Here is a 16765-nt window from a genome sequence, read left to right as displayed (position 1 = left end):
ATACTTTAAAGCAATGGCTGATTCCTTTGAAATATAGTCAACTGGACACTAATTTTTTACTTCTTTTTTCCACTATCAAGTGACTTGCATTCTGGAGAGGTCTATTTATAATCCATGGACACACGAGAGTCGAGCTGTCTGGTTTAAGAACCTTCTTATCACCTTCACCTGAGTGCTCCAGACAGTCCAATTTATCAGTTCCACCAAAAAATGAGAAGTAGGTCTGGAAGTATTTGTTTTCCTATTGATTCATTCCTGAAACCCACATCAATGTTTTACTTTTGCTTAAGTGCTTTGAAACAGAGAGCTAAAGTGAAAAAGAGAGATAAACATGACCCAAACTTAAGTTCACATAGTAACACACTTTTATCTTTTATTTTTATTGGATGGGCTTAGCAACCTTTCTCTTCTTCTTTCAGCTATTAGATGGTATGGGTAATTTCCTTCTTCCTAGTACTGCCTTCAAAGATAGACTTATAACCAGCTCTGGCCCCAGTGATAGATGCTATTTGTATTGTCTATATAGAAATATACTCCTTATATTCTCTCTAGGTCCTGAGAATATAACTGTTGTGTCACAGTAAGGCTCCAATTCTTATTGTTCATAGAACTAACATTGGATCACAAAGAAAATATTCAATTAAATTTAATACACATGTCCCTTATTTTATTTAAGGGGGGAAAGCATAATATACTTTAGAAAAATTTCTATTTGACACATGTGGAAATGAAGGTGATAAAAGCAAAAAAAAAATCAATAAAACATTTTAAACAGAAAAAAAAGAGAATAAAACACTTAGTAAAGTGCCTACCATATAATAGATGCTGAATATATATCCTCCCCTTTTCCCATCCAAAATGGCAACAATGGATAGTGTGGGGAGTTAAAGACCAAACTTTAGCTATCTAGAAAACTGATCCATGATTCAGAATGCCTGACTCTCATCAAAATTCACCCCTTATCTAAGATCTCTCCTAATCCCCTATATAGTATTTTCCCCTATCTGAGAAACAACTTTATAGGTACTTTGTATCTGATTTATATTTGTGTGTGTGTATGTTTGTGTGTGTGCATGTTGTCCATCTCCCTACCATATAAACTTTTTAAATGAGGTCAGGATTTTTTTGTTTTTCTCTTATGTTGGAGGCAGGACTGGATGCCAATTATCTTGATCCTAACAGAGCTCTCAATCTGCTGGCCCACCTCTAGAATACTGCTTTTCTTTGTGATATCCTTATCTCAGAATGAGTGAAAGTAGATGAACTCTTCTGATTTAAAAAATCTAGCCTTTCTTTTGTAGAGATATAGGACAATCCTATCAGGAAAATATATGCATGTTAAGTATTCTCTAATGTTATTGAGGCACTCTCTCAGATTTACACATAAGTCAACTAATCTTCCTCTATCTCCATCCCATGAGTAATAAGATTGTTTCTTCATCTTATGTGATTTTTTTTCAGTAAAGACTTACTCCTTTTTAATTATCCCAGTTTACGACCTGTTATGCAAGGTCCTTCACAGACTGGAAAATCCCTACCTATTTGTACTTAAACTCTAGCCAAACTGCCATTTGTAGGTACCCAACACCTTCCTGCCTTTGTGCTTTAATCTATACTGTTTCCTATGCCTGGAATATACCTTGCTTTTTTCTGTGTTTTAGAAATCCTACTCATTTTTCAAATATTACACTCCCTCCAGAAAACATTTGCTGATTCTCCTTTTCCTTCCACTAGGACATTATTTTCATTCCCTGGCCTTGAATATCACTTTCTGCCTGTCTTTTAGACTTATTTTATTGTGCTCTGAATTCTTGTGTTCCTGAGTTTTTGTATTATTTTGGTATAGTATTGTATGTTTATTTATGTATTCTATCTCCCTTGCTAGATTAGAAGTTGGATTTAGACCTCACATAACACAATTTGTTATCTAGATTAGGCCATTACCTGTATTTGTACTGTAATTATTTGCATGTGTATCATATTCCACAGTAGACTATGAGCTACATTAGGGCAAGGATTCTATGCTGTTTAAATTTTGGATGTCCCTTAGCATCAGGCTCAGTATTTTACACATAAGTTATATTTTAAAATGTATTTATAAATTATTTCAATAGATAGATCCATGAACCAGGAAGGAAGGAAGGCAAGAAGGCAGGCAGTCAGGAAGAAAGGAAGGAAGAAAAAAAGAAAGGAAGGAAGGAAGGAAGGAAGGAAGGAAGGAAGAAAGGAAGGAAGGAAGGAAGGAAGGAAGGAAGGAGAAAGGAGGGAGAGAAGGAAAGAAGGAGAAAGGAGGGAGAGAAGGAAGGAAAGAAGCATTATTACTTACTATGTACCACACTCTGTGCTAAGCACTTTATGAATATTATCTCATGTGATTTCCACAACCCTGGCAGATGAGTGGTATTATTATCCCCATTTTACACATAAGGAAACAAAGGAGACAAATAGGGTTAAGTGACTTGCCTGGGGTCACACAATTAGTAAATATCTGAGACCAGATTTAACCTTTGATCTTTCTGACTTTAGGCCCAGTGCTCTAACTACTATACTATCTAATCCCCTCTACATTTAAATGGATTTAACTCAGAAAAAAAAAAAAAAAAAAAACAACAATATTTACAGGAAGAATTGTTTCACTTCATGAAATAGGAAGGTGATGATTTATTTTTCATGGAAACGACAAAAGATAAAAATTATTAACACATTGTTCAGCCATTGTTTTGTAGAGACTGGGGAATGTGATTTATGGTTTCAGAGGAATACAATAACTCAATTCTATAATGAAGTAAATTAATTCTTTTGAAGCAATTTGTGGTAAGCAACTATTGTTGGCCGACAGTCTCCAGACTTGACATCATCTAATTATTTTCTTTGGGGGTAAGACAAGGAAATTTAGAAACACTGGAGCAAAACCTGGTGCCTGACAATACTTGCATTGCTTGTTTACCCATGCACACTTTTCTGAAAGTGTAGGAAGTACCTGGGGCACTCACTTTTACCTGTGGGCTTCTCAGAAGAGCTATCCAGATTCAAAATGTAGGTCTTCATCCACCAAAACCATAGTTCACGAACCCCTAACAATTGTTTACTTTTACCACTCAACCAGAGAACACAATTAGTTCAAAGGAAAAGTCATTTAATAAAAAAAAAAAAATTAAGTAAAAAAGATGGCATTAGAACATTCTCCTCAAAAAAACCTGAGGCACAGTCTCTCACAAACATGTTTGTTTTTAACCACTCAACCAGAGAACTCAATTAGTTCAAAATAAAAGCCTTTGTCAAATGGAAAAATAAAAAATAAGGCAATACAAATTGCAAGATCCTGGGGCAGTCTCCCACAAATGAGATTACCTAAATAGGAAGAATAGATAGACATGGAGATCACATGTGGAACCACACACCTGAGGAGTACCTTTGGCTGGTGCACCTGAGTGACAGTTCACTTACAGATGGGTAACTCAAGCCTCCTGTGCTGGAGGGCTACCAACGTCTTAAGGTTCTCTTCATTAGGTTGTTCTCTTTGCTGCCATCTACTGGGCTTCATCTAGAGTTTTCAATTAAGATGCTACCTTTTCTCCATATGAGGAGGAACTTGATCTGGCATTTTCTTTTTAAATTTATATTCTAGAGGCTAAATTTCAATTCTTTTTTTTTCCTGAGGTAATTGAGGTTAGGTGACATGCCCACGGTCACACAGAAAGTGTTACATGTCTGAGGGCAGATTTGAACTCAGGTCCTCCTGACTTCAGGGCTGGTGCTCTATCCACTGCACCAACTATCAGTCCCCCTGAATTTCAGTTCTTTATGAGAAAGCTCCTCGTGCAAGAAATCCTTAGCAATATTTGGTTTTCTATCAATAAGAACAGAGTATGTTAACTCCCAGAGCCTTAGACCAAGGTCTAAACTCTTTACCAACATATCAAGATCAAGATTTTTGTCTAATGCCTCTATCTGACTTAGGGTTAGAAAGTCCCCTTTAAAATTCTGATTGTTGATATTTATGCCAACAAACTACAAAAGTTTGGGTGAATCTGAGGCACCTTGTGCCTCTGCCCCCCAGGGCTCTTTCTTTTTCATGATGTGAAATGAATGAGTGAGTAACACTAAAAAGTAAAGGCTAATACATAAAGGAGCCGCTGTGTGGATATCTTCTTCCACCTCCAATTCTCTTTTCTAAATTCCTGCTTTTTACATGCCAATGATACGATCAGCAACAAACCTCCAGGCTTGGAAGTTCCATTCATTGCTAAGTAGGGATGCATCGGATCCTAAAAAGAGCAAAGAACTAAAAACCATTCCACCTGATTGCTTGTACCAGCTATGACATGATAAGTGTGACTTTGGTCAGATTCCTTAACTTGTGTCTCAATTTCCTCATTTTGTGCTATGAAGAACTTGGACAGAGTATTTATCATCTTTCCCAGATCTGAAATGAATGCAATGCTTTTGCAGAATTGTAACATGTATCCAACATTTTCTGATACCCTTAGTTGTAAATATGATCATTTAAGGGTATAATATTTGAATGACCTTGTATATTATGGTCAAATAAGGAATAGAAATTATCTCCTTATCTATATATGAAAGAAATATTTATCCCGATAAATGATTTGGGGAGAGGAATTAGGTCTGGGTTTTATTGGCACAGAGAACTACTAGGGAATGTTCCATTTGAAATGTTGAAGGAATTCAAGCAAAAGAGGGAGATAATAATAAAAATGTATCAGTTTCAAAAAAGTTCTGTAATTTATGATTCCTATGGGTAGATAGGTGGCATTATAATGGATTTGGAGTCAGGAATTTGTTCCTGTTCAGTCATGTTTCAATCGTGTCCAACTCTTCATGACCCTATTTGGGGGGTATTTGGTGGAGATGTTGGAATATTTTGCCATTTCTTTCTCCAATTCATTTTACAGAGGAGGAAACTAAGGCAAACAGCGTAAAATGACTTGCCCAGGATCACACAACTAGTAAGTATCTGACGACAAATTTGAACTCATAAGATAAGTCTTCCTGACTCCAAGCCTAGCACTCTATCCACTGTGCCACCTAGTTGCTCTGGGCTCAGGAAGTCTTGAGTTCAAATATACTCACTGGCCATATGACTTTAGATAAATTAACTTAAGTATGGTTAGCCTCAGTTTCCTCATCTGTAAAAGATGGACAACAATAGCAGCTAAGCCAGAGGATTGTTGTGAGAATCAAATGAGATAACATGTGAAGTGCTCTGTAAACTTTAAAGAGATACATAAATGCCAGCTAATATATATAAAGAACTTTCTATGTGCTAGACACTTTGTTAAGTATTGGGAATACAAATACAAGCAAAATAGAAAGACAGGCTTTGCCCTCAAAGAATTTATATTCTGATGGGTCACTAGGGGAACCTAATTGGAACCAACTCCATCATACTCCATAGAGCCAATTATTAAATTTTCAGAGTGAGCTTTTATAACATAGAAATCAGCAAACACATCAAAACAAGATAAGATTTATTATTTTGTTGATTATCTAGACTTAAGAAAATGATGGAGCAAGGATTAATCATTTAAATTAAACTTTAAAGTATAAAGACCCAGTTGTTAAACATTTGAGCAGCACATCCCTAAGACAATAAATTAAAAAAAACTTAATACTGCCTAATGAAATGAGTTTAGATTTTGCATTTTAAATGTTTCTATTATATTCTTCAGACTTCCTCATCACTAGTTTGTATTTCAGAATAATGAGAAATTCCTTTTGTTTTTGTCCTTGTGCTTTTGTAATAAAGAGATTTTGCCCCATTTCCACATCTTCCTATCTATTGATATTCTTTTTTTCTACTTCTTCTTTCCCATTCTTTCTATCCTGCCTCTCCTTTACCTGTTTTTACACTTTATACTCCTTTTTTTCTTGTTATTCTATCCAAATCCTCTCCTATTGTTATCTCCCTTCACTTATTCTAGCTGAGATTTTTCTCCTGCTTAAACATCTCTTAATTTTTTCCTTCATATTCTTTTTCTGAAATCACATTTACGTGACACCAAACATCTGGAAGCGAAGAGTTCAGTTAATCATTTAAATGTTTGAAATAACCAGATGCTTCATTTCACATAGAGGCCGCTCAGGTTCCCTCTGTTACTTTCTGTGATCTCTCATTTCCAAAGACCATTCTTTTATTTATATGTGTATAAATGGGTCAGTTTTCAATTTCATAATGGCAAGGGGTATTACTGACACATTCATATTTTTGTCTTCTTTTTAATGTCTTCTCATTCTATTAATATAATGGTTTACTTTCTTGAACTCCCTTTATGTAACTAGTATTCTTTAACCTGGTTTTATCCTAACTAAAGTATGCTTATTTATTTGAGTAGAGAAGAAAAATCCATGAGAATTATAATGGCTTCCTCAAGTATTTAATTATAATATAGAGACCAATGGATACATGAAGCTGACCTCATTGTGGTATGCCTGTGAAACCTGGATAATATACCAACACTATGACAGGAAACTGAATCACTTCCATTTGAATTGTTTTAGGAAGATTCTGAAGATCATCTGGCAGGATAAGGTACCAGACACTAAGGTCCTTTCTCCCACTAAGCTGCCAAGCATTCAAACTGTGCTGTGGAGAGCACAACTCCATTAGGTTGGCCACATTATACAAATGCCAAATGTGTGTGCCAAAAAAAGTTGTTTTATGGAGAACTCACACAGGTCACGTTCTCACAAGGTGGTTAGAAAAGGCAATACAAGGGCATTCTCAGGGTACCTCTTAAGAACTATAGACATGGGAAACACTGGCACAGGACCACCCCTGTGGGAGGGGGTGAGGGGAAGGAGGAGAAAAATTGGAACAAAAAGTTTGGCAATTGTCAATGCTGAAAAACTACCCATGCATATATCTTGTAAATAAAAGGCTATTTTTAAAAAAGAAGAAGAAGAAGAAATATCCAAGGCAGGATGCAAATCCAAGTCTCTCTGACCCCAAGTTAAGCACTCTGTCTGCTCTGCTACATTTTTCACATGAGCAAAGTCACACAGCTAGAAATAAGGAAGTGTGGGTGCTGGTCAATCAGAAGAAAGAGAAGAGCCAATAATAATGAACCAGGATGCCCTGAATGTTTGCAAGATGGTTCCGAAACCCCAAAAAGAAATCTAGCTTTCAACAATAACATAGGCAGTCCCCAGTGAATAAATAGGTTGTACTTCCAAAGTGTGCATAATACATATTGATAATATGTAGCTTGATAGAGTAATGGAGAGTATGTTAGTAAGACCTGAAGGCAAACCCTGCCTTAGATTCTTATTAGTTGTGTTATCCTCTCTCAGGCTCATTTCCCTCATTTATTAAAATGGAGATTAAAAGTAATAGTTATCTCCCAGGTTTTTTTTTTTTTTTGAGAATCAAGTAAGAGAACATATATAAAGTGCTTTATAAATGATAAAGTGCTTTTAAAATATTAGTTGTTATTATTATTATACTGTAGGCCCCAAATACTATGTATAGAAAAGGAATTCTGCCAAGGAAAAATGTTTAGAATTATAGTCTGGGACACTAAGAATGTGCCTCTGTTGTTTCAGACCTCTAATCATGACCTTCCTATATTGGAAAAGATAACAAAGAAAGCAATGTGCTTTCAGAACCAAGGCTAGGGACAGAGAGAAGGAAGTCAGGTGGAGGGTATGCCCTCCCCTCCTCTTTCTGCCATTTTCCCTTAACCACTAGTATTATTGCTTGTAGTCATGAAGAGGGGCTCCAGGAAATAAAAGGGGAGTAGCAGAATCCCAAGTGGCAGTCACTGGGAGGTCTGAAGTATATAGATAAATAATTATATTTTATTATAGTTTCTGTGTAATTCTATGTATTTTATTTTATACATTTTAAGCTTGATTACGTGAAGATTACATAGCTTTCACAGACTGCAAAAGGGGTCCGTGACACAAAAATGGTTAAGAATCTCTATTCTAGACCCAAGGGTTCTTACCCAAGGGCTTCCATCAAAGAATTTTTCTAAGTAGTGACTGACCTACATGAGTATCATGAGGGCCCCATCCTACTAAAAAAAAAAAAATCTCCCACTTGCTTAGCAAATATGTGAATATTCTTTTTAAATAGTGTTCTTTTTTGGGGGAGGGGGTTGTTGAGTCAAGAAATTGGTCCCAGAAAGTCCCTAGTTAAAAATTCAATTATAACAAGCAATGAATTTACTAATCTTTGTTAAGTCTATCAAGTTGACTACTGTCATTTAGCAGAGAGCAAGTCCTAAAGAAATTATAATTTGTTTAATTGGGTAATTGTGAGATTTTTTAAGGTAGGCAAGGGATTGAAAAAAGTCTGGAGCATAAAGCACTTCCTGGGGAAGAGAGGAAAAGGTCTTGGCTTGTGGGGGTATCAAAAGTGAGGAGACTATTGAAAGGAAATTGGTGTAAAGATCTCAGAAATGAATTTTATCTAGAGATTGCTGCTCCCAAGTGATCTAAAAGATGAAGGGTGCAGATAGGAACTTCCATATAACTCATAGTTTGCATAGAAACTCTAATCCAAAATTGCAGTCTACATAGAAGTTCGTGAATGATTTTAATATTTCATTCAATTCAATGAAATCGTATAGCATAATTTTGATGTATTTTATTTTTATGCTATTTATATTGCTCAATGCCTCCTTCCTTTGTCCCAAAGAGCCAAAAAATAATGAAGAAAAAGAGAGAAAGAGACAGAGAGAGGGAGAGAAAGAGACAGAGAGACAGAGAGAAACAGGAAAGAGAGAGAAAGAGAGAGAGAGAGAGAGAGAGAGGAGAGAGAGAGAGAGAGAGAGAATCTTAATGAACATATTGAAAAAGTTTGATACAGAATGTCTTATTCTGTGTGGAATATCACACACTCAAAGTCTCTATCAGTTTTGCAAAGACATAAAATACCTTTTTGTCTCTCTTCTTTGGGGGCAAACTTAAACATTATATTTTGCAACATCCCCTTTCTCTTGCTTTGTTGTCTTTGTCTTCTATTACATCGCTGTAGTCATCACACATAATGTTTCTCTGGAATAATTATTAATCCTAAATAATTATTTAGTTTGTAGCACAAAGCCTATTCCATAGAAGATTGTTAATAACTGTTTATTGAATTTAACTAATGGTGCGTGAAGTAGTTGGAGGCAGACAAGGATTGTATTCCAACATACTTTATGAGAAAACAAAGATTCAGCCAGTGAAATGACTTACCCATAAAAAGGCAATAAATCAAATTCTCAAATTTATTTTCTATCCACTCAACAATGAATCTGTTCACTGACTTTCAATATTCAGTGAAGCATGGACAGAGGGCAGACCAAAGACTTCCACAGATTCTCTGAAAAGGGGAAGCATCCAAGGACATCCCCAGATATGTAAGAAATAGGATCATACAGCCTCAGAAATGGGTCCATGTCCACCTGAAACTTTCTCTGTGTATGGCAGCAGCATTGTCAGGCCTTTTTTCTGAACACTATGTTTGCTTTGTCCAATATCACATTAGATTTTTTGCTATTACATTACACTAATGACTTATCCTGGGTTTATAATAGTTCATTAAAAACCTCGTTGTATGTCACATGCTCTCTGGGCCATGAATTTTTTTTACCCTCGTATTAAACTTTACATTTATCCTTAATAAGTTTCATCTTATTAGACGTGCTAGTCTGACAAAGTCTTAAAGTCATAGATTTAAAACTTAAAAGAACTTTTAAGATCATATATCTCAATTGCCTCATTTCACAGAAGGAAACTGAAACCCAGAGAGAATTGATTTGTGCAAGGAATACACAAGTAGTAAATGGCAGACTTTTCTCTTGGGAGGTTTTCTCCCTCAGTCTAACATTCCTATTGTGCCATATTATCTTTCAAATTCTGATTCTTCAATCTTATACAGCCCTCTCAGTCTTGTGCCATTTTCAAATTTAAATGCATGATATCTATACCTTCACCAAAATCAACAACAAAATATTAAGCAGAATGCGGTTAGGAATAGAGCCTGATGGTTCACCACGAGATATTTTCTTCCAGATTTCTATTGCTCTATTAACTAGTATTCATAGGTTCACTGAGCTATTTTCCTATTCCAATTCAATTTCCATTTCTCTACTTTGTCCAGAAAATCAGCTTCATAAATATTATATGGAGTTTGGTAGAGAAAGGAATTGTGGTATGAAAAGTATCTAGGGGTTTAAATGGATTGCAAACTCAGATTGCTGATTTGGAATGATAATTTTCAAATCTAAGGCTATAAGCTTCAGAAAGGCACAGTGTCTATAAGAAAGGAGATGATTTTTCTCTCATGGGATGCTGGCCAGATCAGATCATACCTAGAATATTGTGAATATAGAATTCAGTCTGGATGTCACATTTTAAGAAGGACTTTGACCAGCTGGAGAAAGTCCAGGGGAAGAGGTCATGTGTTAAGGACCACACTTAAGCGTGAAGGGACAAGATGATTCTCCAAAAGCCCCCACAGCTATGAATCATAACATACTTGAAGGAGTTATAAATCAGCCTTTGCTGATGCAGATGTTGTTTGTGGATTGGGAATGAAATAAATTGGAGGGAAGAGGGAAGAGGAGAGAGGTCAGAAAATGCAACTGCCTCTCAGACTCCTTGTATTGTTATCATCCTTTCACATGAAGGGATCTATTCTGCTGGTCAGAATTAAATCCCCAGCGGCCACTGGAAAGTTGCTCCCATAACTGTCATGCTCTTTAAAGACTGGTTGAAAAAACTGGGGAGTTCCCAGAGAAGACAATGGGGAACATGACTGTTGTTTTCAAACATTTGAAAGGGGTGCCATATAGATGAGAAAATAGACTTTCTGTTTGACATCTTTAAGGCAGAATTAGAACCTATTGATAGAATGGAGCTAGAGGTAGATTGTAGCTCAAAAACAGGAAAACCTTTCTAACAATTAGAGCTATATTTAAAACAAAAGTAAGTTATTACAGGAAACAAGGTGAGTTCTTTCTCACTAAAGAATCTTTTAGCAAAACCTAGGTTGTCAAAGATCTCAGAATTAGACAATCAGAGTCAGAAGAGACAATTCCAATATTAACCTGGAAAAATTCCTCATGCAATATGTGATTGTGTGTGTGTGTGTGTGTGTGTGTGTGTGTGTGTGTGTGTGTAGGAGGTGGAGAATTCTAATATGAATCTCTTCTTGGATAAATATATGTAAGTTTTATGGTCAGTTGCTTAACACAGGAATAGGGGAGGAAGACACAGCCTAGGGATCTGCCAGGGACAACCTTTTGAGTCTAGCTGGCACCATGCGTGTTCTCCTTAGTCAGCTTTTCTTTTCACTGATTATGTTGCTTTAAGCTATTGGCTAGCAGAGAGGCCAGCCAAGTCAACGTTAATAGACTAAAATCAACAGCACGGCTCAGTAGAGTGTTAATTGGCTTTGGACTGTACCAGTTTTCCCTTATGTTCAATTGGGCTTGATAGAGGGGAAAGAGAAGGGAATTAGTACAAGGAACACTTTTGTGTGTGTGTGTACCAATAAGTAAAATCAGTTATAGAATAGAAATATTTCTTACATGTCTTCTATGCATCAAGCACTGTACCAGGGATATAAAAACAAAAATTAAATAGGAGTTAATACTCTATTGGGAGAGGGGAGGTGGAGAGATAACTACAAAATACATACCAAACAGTTAAAATACAAAGGGGAAGGGGGAAATAGGGAGGACACTAGCCACAGGAGGCATCAGGATAAGATTCATCTGTAAAGCAGTACTTGAGTTAATTTTGGAAGATAAATACTGACACTATAAGACAGAGGTGAAAAGGGACACAGTTCAGGCATGATGTACAAAGGCAGAATCAGGAATGTCATGTAAAGGAAACAGCAATAAGACCAGATTGATAGAAAAATAGAATGTTCAAAGAAGAAGAAGAATTTGGAAAGAGAGTTTGGAACCAGGCTGAGAAAGGCTTTAAAAGCCAAATGAATGAATTTCTACTTTATCCTGGAGTCAAGAAGGAAAGAGAGCAGAGGAATGAGATGTTCAGAACTGTACTTGAGGAAGATTTGATTGGCAGCTCTGGAGAACATCTGATGGGACTTTCTGCTCAAAGAACCCAGAGCTATCTCCCTGCCAGAATGAGATGTAACAGAAGAGGGAAGGGAAGGATATCAGCCTTACCACCACCCTGTAGCTTGTCTCTCATTTTATTCATATTGTGATTAATTGGAATTCTTGAGTCATTAAATCCTTTCCTAGGCTAAAACCCTTGCTCTGACTACACCCTTTCTCTTTGTTAACAAATAACAAATAACAAACACATGTTTGCATGTGTACCCGTATTCACAAATGTAACATAAAATAGGGCATTGAATAAATGGTTGATTTTCAATTTAAATTTTTTTCTCATAGATCTTCTGCTCAGAATTGTGGTATACCAAAATATGTGGTCAGTTCTGTTTGGGGCCATATGGCTTCATGAGTTCTGTGAAAATCTAGGGAGAGCTTGAATAATAAACCCTCATAGGAAGAAAGGATGAGGGGGAAAAAAATAATTTATTCTAGCTTATGAGCTGAAAAAAAAAAGTAAGGACTTCAGAATCAGAGTTTCTGAACCTTGTCAGCATATTTACAACTTAAATCTGGTGTATATGCCTTATGCAGCCCTATGCTGAATGGAAAATGGAAAATAACTTATGAATTGAAATACCCGAACCTCCAAAACACTAAAATCATACAGCCCTGAATTATTTCCTGACATGTTACTGATTAACAAAAATAGTACATAAAACCAATAGAAAGAGGCTTCTACCCCTGATAAATGACTTTTAATAGAATTGAAATGTGAAGAAACTAAAATATTTTATTGGTGGAGAGGCAGAAAGCATACAAATTACATTAGCTAACAAGTGATTACGCTTCCTGGGTATTTTATGGAATCAAGTCATGCTGGTTTTAAAATAGTTTAGAACTTAAACTAGAAATGTAATGGGCTACAACTTCTAATAAAAGTTGATATTCACCTTTTCCATTATTTAGATTGCTCAATTCTCTCATTAATGTGGCTAATCCCTGTTATGTTAGAGGTAAGAGATCATAACTGACTCCTGCCTTTGCATGCTACAACTTTTATCCATGTTCTCCTAAAAACCCTTGTGGTGATTAAAAAGGTTTAAGAGATAGAGTTTCTGGGTAATTTAATCATTTTATTATTATTACTTGATTAAGCATGTTATTAATAAATAGATGATCATTTGACCATCCCTTTTTTAAGGCTATCATAGCAGTGAGCTCACAGTTTATATAACCCTTCAAAGAGTAGGGTTCATGGGGATGGCAAGCACCTTTGGATAACACAATGGGAGGTGCACTATATTAAATGAGAATGACATCATATCATTCTTGGATAGAGAAACTATCCCTAGCTCCAGACCACCCTCAGCCTTTGGTTATTTCTCACTATATGAATAGTCCACCTCCTTTCACACACACACACACACACACACACACACACACACACTCCTGCTTCTCCTTCATAGTTATGACAAATGATACCAATTCATGGCTATTATAAATTGAAATTAGGGTGCCTTAGGGTGACGTAGAACTTAATGCTTTAGAAACTATGACATTTTATGTTTTGTAATCAGACAGGATGTCCAAAAGTATATTGGTGTTAAATGAAATTTTGTTTCATGCATAAGCTCAGGGTCACTAAGAAGCACACAATTTCCCAAAGATAAGCCCATCTTCTTCTTCCTCTTTACAAAACCCTTCTGGTCTCACTTCATTATCTGCTGCGGTGTCTTTCCAAGAACTATAGTTACAATGCCCTCTCCATGCAATTGTATTTCATAACTTGAACAACAGATATCCATTATCCATTTGATTTTTTCCTGTTAGACTAATTAGGCTAAATTATTTTGAGTAATCTTGGATTTGGGAAACTTTACAATGTTCTAAGGCTTTATGCAATCAGTCTTTGTCCCTACTATGAGATGAATGAAAAATCAAATATAATTTCTTTCACTAATGATCATTGAAGGTCTTGAACCAAGAAGCATTTTTTTAAACCAATCAATAATAGTATTTTTTTTTTTTGCTGAGGCAATTGGGGTTAAGTGACCTGCCCAGGGTCACACAGTCAATAATAGTCTTAATAAGAGAAATTGTTTTTTAAAATCATACTTCTTTACTCAGTTCTTACCGCCTAGAGGTATTTATGGAATTTTGGCCTTTGACATGATTTCATATAATAATTCCCATACATGTGATATACATATACATGTATAGATATATGTGTGTGTGTAAAACATATTTGTATGCATGAACATATATTTTAAATACATAGTGTCCCAAAAGCTTTTTGCTTTAATAGTTTATGTCTGCATATGCATGTGTGTATATGTGCACAAACATATATATTTGTTCACATATTATTCACATCCCCAAATAGGCAGAAATTGTATATACATGCATATACAGATATGTTCACATATATATAAATATGTGGTATACCAAAAGTTTTAGTGTGTAGTTTTAAGTTTGAATACTTTATTATGTTTATTATTATCCATTCAAAATTCATTATATTATTAATCATTATTGGTAATTTGATATTAAGTAGTTTTAGTAGTTTATGTATGTATATATAAATATATATGTATATACATTTATATTTGTTTAGACATATTATTTATAATCCCTAAATGCAAGCAGAAGACATATCCATTTGCCTTTTGTTCATCACTGGTTAGTGTTTCCCTCTGCTGCTGCAGAGTTAATCTATTACAAAGATCAGCAGATGTCCGAAAGTACATTGAGTGGCTAGTAAAACAAAACAAAAATGTATTTGATCTTCCCAAAATCTAAGGTCAGAGAGATGTTTGTTCTGTTTAGAGAAATACAAACAGCATGGACCATCATTTCTGAGCCTTGGACATATTTCAAGAAGACCTTTCATAAGAGTTCCTGGGAGACATCGGAGAAGTTCCTCTGAGAGAGGAGAGGGAGGGTTGTTGGCTTTGCTTTTGTGGACCAGTTAGACTAATAAAGGAATCCTGCTCCCTGTCCTCCTTTCCCAAATCCACTTTGAAGGAATTCCTCTTCCCTTTAAAATGATTCATGTGATCCAGAACAGAGTGCTTAATGTCCTACCGATCAATCAAGAAACAATTATTACACACTTACTACATGTTTGGAATGGTACCAAGCACCCAAGATATAAAGAAGGATATAATAATCAGATTCTTTATGCACCACAGGAACCTGTCACATAAAGATTAAAAATAAAAACAATCCTTGCCCTTGGAGAGTTTACATTCTGTCAAAAAAAAAAAAAAACCCAATAAGTACATATGTAAATATAAATATTATAAATACAAGATAATAATGGAATGGAGGTATCACCTCACACATATCAGAGTGGCTAATATGACTAAAAAAAAAAGATAAATGTTGGAGGGGTTGTGAGAAAATTAGGATGTTAATGCATTTTTTATGGAGTTATAAACTTATTCAACTGTTCTGAGAGTAATTCCAAAAGGCTATAAAACTCTACATACCCTTTGATCCAGCAATACCAATACTAGGTCTATATCCAAAAACATCTGAAAAGGGGGGGAAAGGGCCTATTGGCACAAAAATATTTATAGCTGCTCTTTTTGTGGTGGATTGGAATCCACCAAGAATTGGAAATCAAAGGAATAACTATCAGTAGAGGAATAGCTAAACAAACTGTGGTGTATGAGTGTGATGGAGTATTATTGTTCCATAAGAAATGACAAACAAGATGATTTCAGGAAAAACCTGGAAAGACTTACATGAATTGATACAAAGCAAAGTGAACAGAACCAGGAGAACACTGTACACAATAACAGCAATATTATATGATGAACAATTGTAAATGACTTTGCTATTCTCAGCCATACTAAAAGATTTATGATGAAATTTGCTATCTACTTCCAGAGAAAGAACTTATACTAGCTGAATACAGACTGAAGCATACATTTCTTTCCTTCATTCCTTCCTTCCCTTCTTCTCTCCTTTCTTCCTTCCTTCCTTCTTTCCCTCCTTCCCTCCTTCCTTCCTTCCTTCCTTTCTTCCTCTTTCCTTCCTTCCTTCCTTCCTTCCTTCCTTCCTTCCTTCCTTCCTTCCTTCTTTCCTTCCTTCCTTCCTTCCTTTCTTCTCTCTCCTTCTTTCCCTCCTTCCTTCCTTCTTTATGTCATCTTGTATCAAAAATGTGGGAATGTTTTACATGACTGTATGTGTATAATCTATATCAGAGTGTTTACCATCTTAGGGATGAAGGAGAGAGGAGGGGAGGGAAGGAGGGAAGGAATTTAAAACTCAAAACTTTTTTTAAATGTTAAAAAAAAAAAAAAAAAAGGGAACAGCTAGGTGACACCGTGGATAGAGCATCAACCCTGAAGTCGGGAAGACCTGTGTTCAACTCTGGCCTGGGACACTTAACACTCTCTAGCTGTGTGATCCTGGGCAAGTCACTTAACCTCAATTGCCTCAGGGGGAAAAAGTTTGAAAATCATTTTAATATGTAATTGGTGAAAAAATGAGATTTTATTTAAAAAAATAAAGGAATGGACATGTATCTGGCAGAATCAGAAAAGGCATCCTGTGGTAAATTCCACCAAAAAAAATCAACTAACAAGCATTTATTAAGTACCTACTATGTATCAGATGAAGTAGCTAGGTAGCTTAATTGATAGAGCACTGTGCCTGGAAGCAGGAAATCCTGAATTCAAATCTGACCTCAGACACTTCTAAGCTGTGTG

The 16765-nt window shown here is 35.8% G+C and overlaps 1 protein-coding gene across 2 annotated transcripts in view; it reads left to right on the top strand.

Moving 5' to 3' along the window:
* COL4A3 (collagen type IV alpha 3 chain) overlaps positions 1 to 16765 on the top strand; it is a 146330-nt gene that overhangs the window by 43201 nt on the left and 86364 nt on the right. The window lies entirely within an intron of this gene.

This window comes from Antechinus flavipes, chromosome 3 (genome assembly GCF_016432865.1).
Source record: "Antechinus flavipes isolate AdamAnt ecotype Samford, QLD, Australia chromosome 3, AdamAnt_v2, whole genome shotgun sequence".
NCBI lineage: Eukaryota > Metazoa > Chordata > Mammalia > Dasyuromorphia > Dasyuridae > Antechinus > Antechinus flavipes.
Note: the sequence above shows the minus strand (reverse complement) of the source record. Positions and strands in the feature narration are given on the sequence as shown.